The 13,572-nt window shown below is 48.5% G+C and overlaps 2 protein-coding genes across 3 annotated transcripts in view; one reads left to right on the forward strand and one right to left on the reverse strand.

Moving 5' to 3' along the window:
* The window catches only part of LOC310657504 (maestro heat-like repeat family member 5), a 132,222-nt gene that overhangs the window by 66,451 nt on the left and 52,199 nt on the right, over positions 1-13,572 (forward strand). The gene's annotated exons all lie outside the window — the stretch shown is intronic.
* Positions 1-13,572, reverse strand: part of SEMA4F (ssemaphorin 4F) — a 34,256-nt gene that overhangs the window by 20,362 nt on the left and 322 nt on the right. The gene's annotated exons all lie outside the window — the stretch shown is intronic.

Genomic DNA, 13,572 nt, shown 5'->3' on the forward strand with positions numbered 1-13,572 from the left:
GAGAGAGAGAGAGAGAGAGATGCAGGGCTACCCTTGAGACTGCTCCAGAAACTCCAAATGGTCTAAAATGCAGATGCATGATGTCAGGGAACTGCCATCGGAGTGGGAGGCGGAGAGGAGGCTCCAGGACGATGGTGGAGAGGGTACCAGTAGGGGGAGAGGTAGCCCATCTGCTGGGGAAGGAAATCAGCGTAACACCAGTGGAGAAGGGGGGCAGATGGGGGAATCGGAGAGGTGGCTCCAGGACTCTTCGCAGGAGACCAGCGGAGAGGGCACGAGTGCTCCGTTGCCCACACCCACCTTGCGCAGAAAACTTCCGCGCAGGCAAAGGGGGAGGAGACTGGGCGTCAAACAGCTTTTATGCTGGAAGAGGTTTAAGAAACGCCCACTGACGGATTCTGCCAGCGACTGAGGCAGCCACGGAACTTGAGGCTGTCCAGACAGAAAGGGTTCAACCAGGCAACCTAGCCAGGAGTAATGGCAACTTACGCACGAGCAACCCCTAGAACCATTACACTACCCCTGGTGGCTCTCCATATAAAATGCGAACACATTCTCTCTGCCATTGCAAATTGCAAACCTTTAGCAACAAAGATAGAGATGGAGAGCCAGGTCATGTCAATGTGTATATTTATTTCTCCCTCCTCTACTGTCGCAGCCAAGAACCATCAATGGGATCTCCTTGCACATGTGCTCGAGAATCTGGACACCATTTGCCCCAATTTACCTATTGTCCTGACAGGGTATTTTAATGCCTGCCTAGGCCAAGGGCAGGAAGTATATACAAAAGCTTGGGAGATCTTGGACTCTACTGCTCTTCCGCTTATGGGAACGAGAATCACGGGACTTAGAAATCAACCTGGCTGGCTTACGGCTCACCAAGCTGACTACCACCAGGGCCTTGTTGTGGCTTAATGGGCTGCCAGACTGGGAAGGCTTTGGGAATTTTACCTTACTCTCCCCACAAGGAAATAGTGGGGCAGACTATATTCTGGTTCCCACTAAAATGTTGCCCTTCAGGGTAGAGTTCCACATAGGTAATCCTATGCTTAGTGAGCATCTCCCCCTTCAATGTAAATTTGTCTTTCCATTGAGAGTGCCAGAATATATAATCAATCCACTCCCCCAGGTAACGCATCTTCAGTACATAAGGATTTGAATTAACGAGCATACACTATCGTCTTTCCAAACCTTGGTGTATTCTGATTGTGTGACTCACTTGATCTTGGTAGGGAGTGCTGAACTTCCTCCAATAGCTAGAGTCACTTGGTTTGAGGAGCTTATGGACATCCTAATAACGAATTGCCCCATTCACACTCGCACAGGCCACCTAAGAAACCAAATCACACATCATGTCCAGGGGCACAGACTGCACCACCAAAAACTCAGATCCACAGCTTCCTGACCGTACCGTGGCCCAAAAATGTGGTTTTGAAGCACGGATCCTCACGGATCCTCATGCTTTTTCCATTGGGCCACCCCAAACTCACCATCAAATGACACATCATGGCCAGGGGCACAGCCTGTACACCAAATAACTCAGATCCACGGTTATCTGGCAACGCCGTGGCCCAAAAACGTGGTTTTGAAGGTCGGATCCTCATGCTTTTTCCATTGGGCCAGCCCAAACTCACTGTCAAATCAAACATCATGTACATGGGCACAGCCTGCACAACAAAAAATTCAGATCCCTGGTTTCCTGGTTGTACCGTGGTACAAAAACGTGGTTTTGAAACACGGATCCTCATGGATCCTCATGCTTTTTGCATTGGGACAACCCAAACTCAACGTCAGATCACACGTCATAGCCAGGAGCACAGCTTGCACCACAAAAAACTCGGATCCACAGCTTCCTGGACACTCCATGGCCCAAAAACGTGGTTTGCTCGTGCTTTGCTTGTGTGTTCCAGCATGGCAGGGGGTTGGACTAGATGGCCCGTGCGGTCTCTTCCAGCTCTATGATTTTATGATTCTATGACACTAGCTAGTACACTGCACTGTTACATTAGATGGATATTGTTGCTATTATTTAAGCTAAAGGTTATGTATAGCTGCCATCTATTAGTCTTTGAGACAGTGTGGTGTAGTGCTTAAAAGCGGTGGACTCATAATCTGGTGAGCTGGGTTCGCTTCCCCGCTCCTCCACATGCAGCTCCTCACAGGGTGTCTGTTGTGGGGAAGGAAGGGAAAAGAGATTGTTAGCTGCTTTGAGACTCCTTAAGGGGAGTGAAAGGCGAAATATCAAGTCCAAACTCTTCTTCCAAACACTTTGTAATAGTGACATTTCCCATAAATATGCTGAGACACAACTGAATAATAATAATGTTATAGATTTCAATGGGATTCATGGAAGGGCCAAGTTTATTCAGCAGTTTAAATGAATGGGGCATAGAAGTGCTTAACTGGTTCTTGAGCAGGGCCAAAACTTGGGGGAAGGAATATTCAGTCTCTGTAGCAAACAGCAGGCACAACAACATTTTGTATGGAATGCAGAGCCAGTTCTTCTCTTTAAAAAAAAAAAAAAAATATTAACAAACCAATCAAATCACATTAATTCCAAATTATACCAATACATAATAAACTCCAAATATTTCCAAATATTTAGCCAAATTTTTAATTTTTGTTGGGGGTACCCATGCTTCGAGCTCAAAAAGGGTCCAATCCTCTCATATTTGTGCTGCTTTGATGTTCAGAGTTCCATCTTTCCATCTCTTTGTTGTTATCCTTTACCAATCTTCTTCCAATCTTGTTCTTGTTATCGTTTTTTCTTTTCTTTATAAACTCTGAAAGTCTCCACAAGTGAATTGAAACAAACATTATTATAGTCCTGTGTGGATTTTCACCTTAATCCAAAGGTCCTGTTCGAACGGCAGATGCCATTTCAGCGTTTCCATAAAATACAGTCTAAACATCTGCTCATTAACTTTCCCAGACCTGTTGCTCCGACATCAATCTTTTCAGCGTAGTTCTTGCCAAGTCAAATGTAGAACTCAGATATGATAGCAAAGCCGTGGCTTCCTCCCCCTCTTGATCATAAATCCTGCAACAAAGCCTGTCTCGCCATGGCGATTCTCCATTAGAACTGCGTCATCCAAAAGCCTTTCATTTGCTTTCCAGATCTTCCACAAAACAAAGCCTTTAGTCAATGATTCATTTCCACACAGTTTATTATTCCATCTCTCTTGTTATCGGTTATGCGATGGTTCTTCTTAGGGAGGGGTTGTTAGGTAAATCACATAGAAGAAAAGAAAAGTCCCCCCCCCCTTTCCACTCCGTTTCAACATACCGACATCTTTGATGTAATCTTCTTTAATCTAGTTTTCTGTTCAATCCAACCCATCACTCAACTTCTCAGAGGTCGATTCAGTTAGCAGTCAAAACTCCCTTTCTTTCGCTCGAAACATGTGCATTTACTCTTCTCTAATTGTTTATCTTGAGCCTGCAACTAGGATCGCGATCAGAAGTAGTGTCCGGGAGAGCCAAAAACTCACACAAGGGCTTTCCGTCCAGTGCCCTCACCCCCTCCTTCTTTCGAACTCGGGGGGTTATTTATAGGCATCCGCGGACGAGGCAGCGTTTTCCCATTCCCCCTGGGAAAACCCGGGAGGCTAATTACTCCCATATTAGCCTCTTAATTACCTCGTGTGAGCCGGAGAGATGGTATTGTTGGCCATCTTCCAATGCGCCCCTAGCGCCCCCCCCTCAGCCAGTTCTTCTCATAAGCAAGCAAGGGGAGCCCCTGAGGTGCTGGATGCACCACTAGAACTGGCAGCTTGGTGTGAGTACCAAGGTTGGTTTTGCTCTCTGCATTTTTCCTGAAGTTGTTGAGCTGTGAAAACCATGTCCACTGTCCCCCTAGAAGGCTGAAAACCATTTTGGGATTCAGGAAGGGTCACCTCGGATAATGTTAAGAGACGGTTTGCTAAGATCCTTGCAAGCATTTTGCCGGCCACAGCTAATAGAGAGATGCCTCTATAGTTTCTACAATCAGTCCTGTCACCTTTTTTAAAAGAGATTGATAATTTTGGCATCCCTGAAAGTCTGCTGGGATTGCTTCTCTCTCCCAGATTTCTTTGATGAGCTTGTGAAGTTGTTGTGTAAGTTCAGTTCCACCCACTTTTAAGATTTCAGCAGGTATCCCATCAGGTCCACTGGCTTTGTTGTTTTTCACTTGGTTAATAGCTGTACGCAACTCTCCCAGATTTGGAGATACAGCAAGCTCATCTCTAATTTGTTTTTGTGGGATTTGTGAGAGGGCCTCAGCAGCTATGGGGGAGTTGTGGTTAAGGAGATGTTGGTACTGTCCTTTCCAGCACAGTGCAAAAGCTTCTTTTGTGGTACCATCTGCTGAGCATAGGGGGCATATGCCATGATTTATTGGTCCATAGATGGTCTTTGTGGCTTTAAAGAAACTCTGTGCATCATGAGTGTCGGCTAAGTGCTGGATCTCTTGAGTTTTGGTTTTTTTTTATCCACCAGGTGTTTTTTAGTTCTCTGGTTCTTAGCATTGGCATAGGGTTTTTTTCTTAGTGGCACAGTTTCTTTCTCTTTGCCAGATCTGAAATGCCTTCCTTTTCTTGTCAATCATGCATTCAATCTCACTGTCATTCTCATCAAACCAGTCCTGGTGTTTCTTGGTTTGGTTGTTGTTGTTGTTTGTTGTTTAGTCGTTCAGTCGTGTCCGACTCTTCATGACCCCATGGACCAGAGCACGCCAGGCACTTCTGTCTTCCACTGCCACCCGCAGTTTGGTCAGATTCATGTTTGTAGCTTCGAGAACACTGTCTAACCATCTCGTCCACTGTCGTCCTCTTCTCCTTGTGCCCTCCATCTTTCCCAACATCAGGGTCTTTTCCAGGGAGTCTTCTCTTGTCATGAGGTGGCCAAAGTATTGGAGCCTCAGCTTCACGATCTGTCCCTCCAGTGAGCACTCAGGGCTGATTTCCTTCAGAATGGATGCGTTTGATCTTCTTGCAGTCCATGGGACTCTCAAGAGTCTCCTCCAGCACCATAATTCAAAAGCGTCAATTCTTCGGCGATCAGCCTTCTTTATGGTCCAGCTCTCACTTCCGTACATCACTACTGGGAAAACCATAGCTTTTACTATACGGACCTTTGTTGGCAAGGTGATGTCTCTACTTTTTAAAATGCTGTCTAGGTTTGTCATTGCTTTCCTCCCAAGAAGCAGGCGTCTCTTAATTTCGTGGCTGCTGTCACCATCTGCAGTGATCATGGAGCCCAAGAAAGTAAAATCTCTCACTGCCTCCATTTCCTCCCCTTCTATTTGCCAGGAGGTGATGGGACCAGTGGCCATGATCTTTGTTTTTTTGATGTTGAGCTTCAGACCATATTTTGTGCTCTCCTCTTCCACCCTCAATAAAAGGTTTTTTAATTCCTCCTCACTTTCTGCCATCAAGGTTGTGTCATCTGCATATCTGAGGTTGTTGATATTTCTTCCAGCAATCTTAATTCCAGCTCGGGATTCATCCAGCCCAGCCTTTCGCATGATGAATTCTGCATATAAGTTAAATAAGCAGGGAGACAAAATACAGCCTTGTCGTACTCCTTTCCCAATTTTGAACCAATCAGTTGTTCCATATCCAGTTCTAACTGTAGCTTCTTGTCCCACATAGAGATTTCTCAGGAGACAGATGAGGTGATCAGGCACTCCCATTTCTTTAAGAACTTGCCATAGTTTGCTGTGATCGACACAGTCAAAGGCTTTTGCATAGTCAATGAAGCAGAAGTAGATGTCTTTCTGGAACTCTCTAGCTTTCTCCATAATCCAGCGCATGTTTGCAATTTGGTCTCTGGTTCCCCTGCCTCTTCTAAATCCAGCTTGCACTTCTGGGAGTTCTCGGTATCCAATAGTTTGTTCACAGACTGCAATAATGGATGTTTTTGTTGGAGAATTGCCAGGGAGACAGAGGCATCAGGCCTCCACGCCGTCTCCGGACGATCACCGGTCTCCCGTGGAAACAGCATCAGTCAATTAGCGACATGAGCCTCAGACACATTCCAAGACTCATGCACACCCTTTTCAGCAGCCTCCGCAATGGAAGATTCAGACAGAAGAGCATATTAACAGCTTTATTCAACATAGGTCAGAACAAAGGAAAAACATGGCTGCTTGCATCCCTGTCGAGGAAAAAGCCAGAACAAAAGCTATATACAAAACGGAAGTTCCCAGTGAGAACAATGCTGGGACTAAACAGGCATGTGACACACAACAATCATGCCTGACTCTTTTAAGGAGGAACGGAGCTATATCCTAACAGTTTTTAGCTTGGTCCAGTGTTCCTCGATGTTATCAGGGAATTCTGAAAGCAGGTGGTCCTTAAGAGTCGTTTAGAAGCAATCCTGCTTAATGGGAACTTGAAGGGCTCGAGTGTTCATTTTGCGCCTTGGTTTTATTCCCTGAAGCCTGCGTTGAGGTATAATCTTGATAGCCATCGTGGCGCGTATTAGTTGGTGATCTGTCCAGCGCTCGTCATAGCTCTGGTAAGGAGCACATCACGTTGATCTTTAGCACGGACAATAACATAGTCTAAGAGGTGCCAGTGGTTAGACCGAGGATGCCTCCATGAAGTTTTAAATTTATTTTTCTGTCAAAAGAGTGTTTTGGTAATAACAAGGTTCTGCGCTGCACATATCGTCAAAAGTAAGATTCCATTCTGGTTGCTGTTGCCAACTCCTTCTTTCCCAATAGTCCTAGGCCAAAAATCGAAATCTCACCCAACTCTTGCATTAAAATCACCCAGGAGGATAATTTTATCTTCCTTAGGCATCTCTGATAGGATGGTATCCAGCTGAGAGTAAAAATTTTCTTTAATGTCTTCATCGGCATCCACTGTTGGTACATAAGTGCTGATTATAGTGATCTGTTGGTTTTTTGTGAGCTTTATTCGAAGGGTTGAGAGTCGCTCATTAATGCCAGTAGGGGCTTCTGACAGGAGTTTCACAAGGTCGTTTTTCATAGCGAAGCCTACCCATGTATTCAATATTCTTGTTCAGATAGACCTCTCCAGAAGAATGTGTAGCCTCCTTTTTCTTCCTTCAGTTGTCCTTTGCCTGCTCTTCGAGAGTCTTGAAACGCTGCAATATCGATGTTAAAACATCGCAGCTCTCTTGCAATGATGGCAGTTCTGCATTTAGGACGTTCGCTGTCTGTGTTATCTGACAAAGTCCATATATTCCATGTTCCAAAGTTCAATTGTCTTTTACGGCCCCTGGGTGGTGACCCCACTGGGCGCAGTAATCCAGTCAGGGAAAAAGGGAGGCAGACTATGTTTAGGGCACCGCTTCCAGCCACTCTCTCTTTTCGGGGTGAGCAGAGAGGATCCTAAAAGGGCTGCTCAGTCATGGATACAGCTGCCGAGCTGCTCAACTGCCTCATTCCTTGAGTCAGAACGACTGAATCTGTATCCACTGCCCATGTGTCAATTTATGACTAGGGGCTTCCAGATTTCACATTCCTGCCTCCGTAAGCCATTTGCTGATCACAATGGGGGGGGGGTGTTGGGTTGGGTTTTTGGAAGACGCCTGTGCGTGAATTTCTTTTAGGTGTGCAGATCAGTGCACGCTGACCAACGCACAGCCTTCGCAGTAGGGCTCTGTTCTGATGGCATGAGTAGTCATGACAAATTGGTGGATCCTATCTGCTGCAGCCTTCATCCGCCTTCAGAGCCATTGTAACACACTGCTTGTTATCATCCGCTTGTTCTGCCGTTGAGACTTCTTGGATCATTCTTTGTCTAGCTCCTTCCCTGTTATGTACTAAGCTTGGATCCTAGAACAATAGACAAGTAGGATCCTAGAATGCAAGAACTGATTGGCTTGCAGGAAAAGACCAATCAGGCTCCAGGAGGGAAGCAGAACCAGCCAGTCAGACGGGACTCATTGTGTAAATGATGTATATAAAAGCCTGAGGTTTGGGGGGAAATTCAGTCACTGTTTTACAAGCTGCAATAAAGAGCATGAAATCACTACAGGACTCTGAGCATATTTAATTTTCTTTGGCCTTGGGTGACCCTGCTGGGAGTATGAGATTCCCAACGGCTTCGCTCACAAGGGTCATAGGAATGTGCAAGCCCACTCACCATGACATGTGAGAGAACTGAGATAGATTGCACTGAGCCCTGGTCTCATTAGACAAAGCGTTCCACCAAAAAGGCTCTGGCTCTGGTCGAGGACAGCTGGATATGTTTTGTGCCAGGGACCACCAGTAGGTTGCTGTCAGATGAGCGTCACACTCATGGGGGGGGGGGTGTATTGGAAGATAATTCCCACAGATAAGAAAGGTCACAGACTGTTTAGGGCTTTAAAGATTAGCACCAAAACCTTGAACCTGATTCGATACTCCACCTGGAGCCAATCCAGCTGATGAACAACCAACTGAATGTGGGCTCTCCACAAAGTCCAAGTAAGAACTCATGTGTAATGGTTCTAGGGGTTGCTCGTGCGTAAGTTGCCGTTACTCCTGGCTAGGTTGCCTGGTTGAACCCTTGCTGTCTGGACAGCCTCAAGTTCCGTGGCTGCCTCAGTCGCTGGCAGAATCCGTCAGTGGGCGTTTCTTAAACCTCTTCCAGCATAAAAGCTGTTTGACGCCCAGTCTCCTCCCCCTTTGCCTGCGCGGACGTTTTCTACGCAAAGTGGGTGTGGGCAACGGAGTACTCGTGCCCTCTCCGCTGGTCTCTTGCGAAGAGTCCTGGAGCCACCTCTCCGATTCCCCCATCTGCCCCCCTTCTCCACTGGTGTTACGCTGATTTCCTTCCCCAGCAGATGGGCTACCTCTCCCCCTACTGGTACCCTCTCCACCATCGTCCTGGAGCCTCCTCTCCGCCTCCCACTCCGATGGCAGTTCCCTGACATCATGCATCTGCATTTTAGACCATTTGGAGTTTCTGGAGCAGTCTCAAGGGTAGCCCTGCATCTCTCTCTCTCTCTCTCTCTCTCTCTCTCTCTCTCTCTCACACACACACACACACACACACACACTCTCTCTCTCTATCGCAGTTATACCCTGCCCTCCCCGGCTCAGGTGTACAGCAAGTTAAAGTAGTCTAGTCTGCAGGTGACCACTGCATGGATCACCATGGCTAGGTTGGAAAGGGACAGGTACGGTACCAATCGCCTAACCTGACATAGATTAAAAAATGGCACTTTGCTACATTTCTGACCAATGCCTCCATAGAGACAGAAGCATCCAGGATCATACTGGGACTCCTGATGGAGGCTACAGGTGACTATTGCGCCCCATGAAGGCTGGGAGCTGGCAAACCGAATCGAAATCATTCTGGCCCAGCCATTGGACGCCCATCTTTATTGGATAGAGATTCAGCCGACTCCGTTTCCTCCATCCCAGCACACCCACCTAAAAATTGGCCAATAAATCCAGGGTAGCATCTGGCCTGGGCCATGAAGCAGTAGATCCATGATGTTTGGGTCAGATCTGTGGTTATCTACAAGATATTTGAATAAAGGGTGAATTTGGGGTTCCCCAATGCAAAAAGTGTGATGATTCATGAGGATCCGTGCTTCAAAACCAGGTTTTTGGGCCATGGTATGACCAGGAAGGCATGGATCTGAGTTTTCTGTGGTGCAGGCTGTGCCCCTGACTATGACGTGTTATTTGACAGTGAGTTTGGGTGGTCCAATGCAAAAAGCGTGAGGATCCATGAGGATCCGTGCTTCAAAACCACGTTTTTGGTCCACGGTTTCTTCAGGAAGCCGTGGATCCGTGATTTTTGTGGTGCATGCTATGCCCACGGCCATGATGTTTGATCTGCTGGTGACTTTGGGCCGATCTGGTGCGAAAATCATGAGGATCCATGAGGATCCGTGCTTCGAAACCACGTTTTTGGGCCACGGTGTGGCCAGGCAGGCGTGGATCTGAGTTTCTTCTGGTGCAGGCTGTGCCTGGCTATGATGTGTGATTTGACCGTTGGTTTGGGCGGGCCCAATGCTAAAAGCATGAGGATCCATGAGGATCCGTGCTTCGAAACCACATTTTTGGTCCATGGTTTCGCCAGGAAGCCGTGGATCCGTGATTTTTGTGTTGCATGCTGTGCCCATGGCCATGATGTGTCATTTGACGGTGACTTTGGGCTGATCTAGTGCAAAAATCATGAGGATCCATGCTTCAAAACCATGTTTTTGGGCCACGGTATGGCCAGGCAGGCATGGATCTGAGTTTTTTGTGCTGCAGGCTGTGCCCCTGGCTATGATATGATGTTTGACAGTGATTTAGGGGTGGCCCAGTGCAAAAAGCATGAGGATCCATGAGGATCCGTGCTTCAAAACGTTTTTGGGCTATGGTGTCTCCAGGAAGCCGTGGATCCGTGATTTTTGTGCTGGATGCTGTGCCCATGGCCATGAAATTTGATCTGATGGTGACTTTGGGCTGATCTAGTGCAAAAATCATGAGGATCCATGAGGATCCGTGTTTTTTAACCATGTTTTTGCGCCATTGCGGCACCACGAAACAGTGGATGCGTGATTTTTTTGGTTCCTCCTACAGACTAAGATGTGGTCTACAGTATCATGGTGTTTTTATTTTGTTTCAATATAAAAATCATATGAATTCATGAGGATCCGTGCCTTGGATCCATGTTTTTGTGGTGCTGTAGCGCGGCAAAGTGTTGGATCCACGTTTTTTATACTCCAGTCTGTAGTCCTTCCTTCCAGGTGTGATTTGACACTGCATTTGTTGGAGTTATTGTTTAAAAAGTGGAGGATCCATGAGGATCCGTGGATGGGCTACCTCTCCCCCTACTGGTACCCTCTCCACCATCGTCCTGGAGACTCCTCTCCGCTTCCCGCTCCGATGGCAGTTTCCTGACAGGTAGCAAGCCACCAAAGGTCCTGCCTTTTTGGTGGAGTTTGACTGTCAGAACCACAAAGGTGTTATAGCTGGCAAAGTCAATGTGCCATGTTGACCATCGTTAATGGATTGAGATTCAGGTGACGCTGTTTCTTTCGTCCAAACTCACACGCCTAAAAACAGGTCAATAAATCCAGGGAAACATCTAGCCAGCGCCACAAAGCTGTAGATCCATGATTTTGGTGGTCAGATCTGCGATTATATACAAGATCTTTGAATAAAGGGTGAGCTAGGGGTTTGCCCAATGCAAAAAGCGTGACGATCCATGAGGATCCGTGCTTCAAAACCACGTTTTTGGGCCATGGAGTGGCCAGGAAGCAGTGGATCCAAGTTTTTTGTGGTGCAGTCTGTGCCCCTAGACATGATGTGTGATTTGACGGTGAGTTTGGGTTGGCCCAATGCAAAAAGCGTGAGGATCCATGAGGGTCCGTGCTTCAAAACCATGTTTTTGGGCCACGGAGTGGCCAGATAACCGTGGACCCGTGATTTCTGTGGTGCAGTCTGTGCCCCTGGACATGATGTGTGATTTGATGGTGAGTTTGGGTTGGCCCAATGCAAAAATCGTGAGGATCCATGAGGATCCATGCTTCAAAACCACGTTTTTGGGCCACGGAGTGGCCAGATAACCGTGGGTCCGTGTTTTCTGTGGTGCAGTCTGTGCCCCTGGACATGATGTGTGATTTGACGGTGAGTTTGGGTTGGCCCAATGCAAAAAGCGTGAGGATCCATGAGGATCCGTGCTTCAAAACCACATTTTTGGGCCACGGAGTGGCCAGATAACCGTGGACCCGTGTTTTCTGTGGTGCAGTCTGTGCCCCTGGACATGATGTGTGATTTGACGGTGAGTTTGGGTTGGCCCAATGCAAAAAGCGTGAGGATCCATGAGGATCCGTGCTTCAAAACCACGTTTTTGGGCCACGGAGTGGCCAGGAAGCCGTGGACCCGTGTTTTCTGTGGTGCAGTCTGTGCCCCTGGACATGATGTGTGATTTGATGGTGAGTTTGGGTTGGCCCAATGCAAAAAGCGTGAGGATCCATGAGGATCCGTGCTTCAAAACCACGTTTTTGGGCCACGGAGTGGCCAGGAAGCCGTGGACCCGTGTTTTCTGTGGTGCAGTCTGTGCCCCTGGACATGATGTGTGATTTGATGGTGAGTTTGGGTTGGCCCAATGCAAAAAGCGTGAGGATCCATGAGGATCCGTGCTTCAAAACCACGTTTTTGGGCCACGGAGTGGCCAGGAAGCCGTGGATCCATGATTTTTGTGGTGCAGTCTGTGCCCCTGGACATGATGTGTGATTTGATGGTGAGTTTGGGTTGGCCCAATGCAAAAAGCGTGAGGATCCATGAGGATCCGTGCTTCAAAACCACGTTTTTGGGCCACGGTACGGTCAGGAAGCTGTGGATCCGTGATTTTTGTGTTGCATGCTGTGCTGCTGGCCATGATGTTTGATCTGTTGGTGACTTTGGGCTGATCTAGTGCAAAAATCATGAGGATTCATGAGGATCCGTGCTTCGGAACCACGTTTTTGGGCCAGGGCGTGGCAAGGCAGGCGTGGATCCGAGTTTTTTGTGGTGTTGGCTGTGCCCCTGACTATGATATGTGATTTGACGGTGAGTTTGGGTTGGCCCAATGCAAAAAGCGTGTGGATCCATGAAGATCCGTGCTGCAAAACCACGTTTTTGGGCCACGGTTTCGCCAGGAAGCTGTGGATCCGTGATTTTTGTGGTGGATGCTGTGCCCATGGCCATGATCTTTGATCTGATGGTGACTTTGGGATGATCTAGTGGAAAAATCATGAGGATCCATGAGGATCCGTGTTTTTTAACCATGTTTTTGCGCTCCTGAGCCCCCCCGAAACAGTGGGTGCGTGGTTTTTTTGATGCTTTCTACAGAGTAAGACATGGTCTACAGTATCATGGTGGTTTTATTTAATTTGAATGAAAAAATCATATGAATTCACGAGGATCCGTGTAGATCCGCCTTTTACCTTTTTCCTTTTCAATCCTACATTCTGACTTGTCAAAGTGCTGGATGATTGTAACCCCCTCCTTAAAATTCTGCAACCATTCTTGCCATTAAACCCACCCTCTTGTGCAAGGCGGCCTCCTCACCCTTTTCTGCTCGATTCGTTTGCCTCTCTCCCGCTGCTTGTTGCGCAGTGCTGCTCCAGCAAAGCCTGGACGCTGAACCCGCCCCGTCCCACTCCTCCTATTTCGGGGGTCCGAGAGGCCGAGGGGTCGGGGCTTGGCCCCAGGGAAGCGCTTCGAACGCGTCGAGGCCGACAAGATCTTGCAGGCTTGGCTGGCGGCCCGCAGCACCCGCAGCACCCCAGCGCTCCGGCCCGCGAGGGACCCTTGCCCCTGGGGGAGTCTGGCTCCGGGGCTGGCCAGGCTGGCTTCCGAGCGGGCGCCACCTCCCCCGGGACCCGCTGCAGCAAGGGCCGTTGCCGGGGGACCAGCCTGCCGCCCCCCGAGCCTCGCCCTTCCGCGCCCAGCCGGGTCCGCGCAGCAGGGGACGGAGACAATAGCCCGGGCGCGGGCATCCCCCCTCCCCTCCCGGCGCGGCTGCGGCAAAGGCGCTCGGGCATCGCCGTGCCAGGCGGGCGGGGCGCCCCGAGATGCCGCTTCCCGCGGGAGCGCGCGCCGCGCCTGGGCGTGCCGGGCGGCGAGGGGGGCAATCCCGGGGGTCT

The sequence above is a fragment of the Podarcis tiliguerta genome (genome assembly GCF_965153285.1).
Source record: "Podarcis tiliguerta genome assembly, chromosome: 9".
Classification (NCBI taxonomy): domain Eukaryota; kingdom Metazoa; phylum Chordata; class Lepidosauria; order Squamata; family Lacertidae; genus Podarcis; species Podarcis tiliguerta.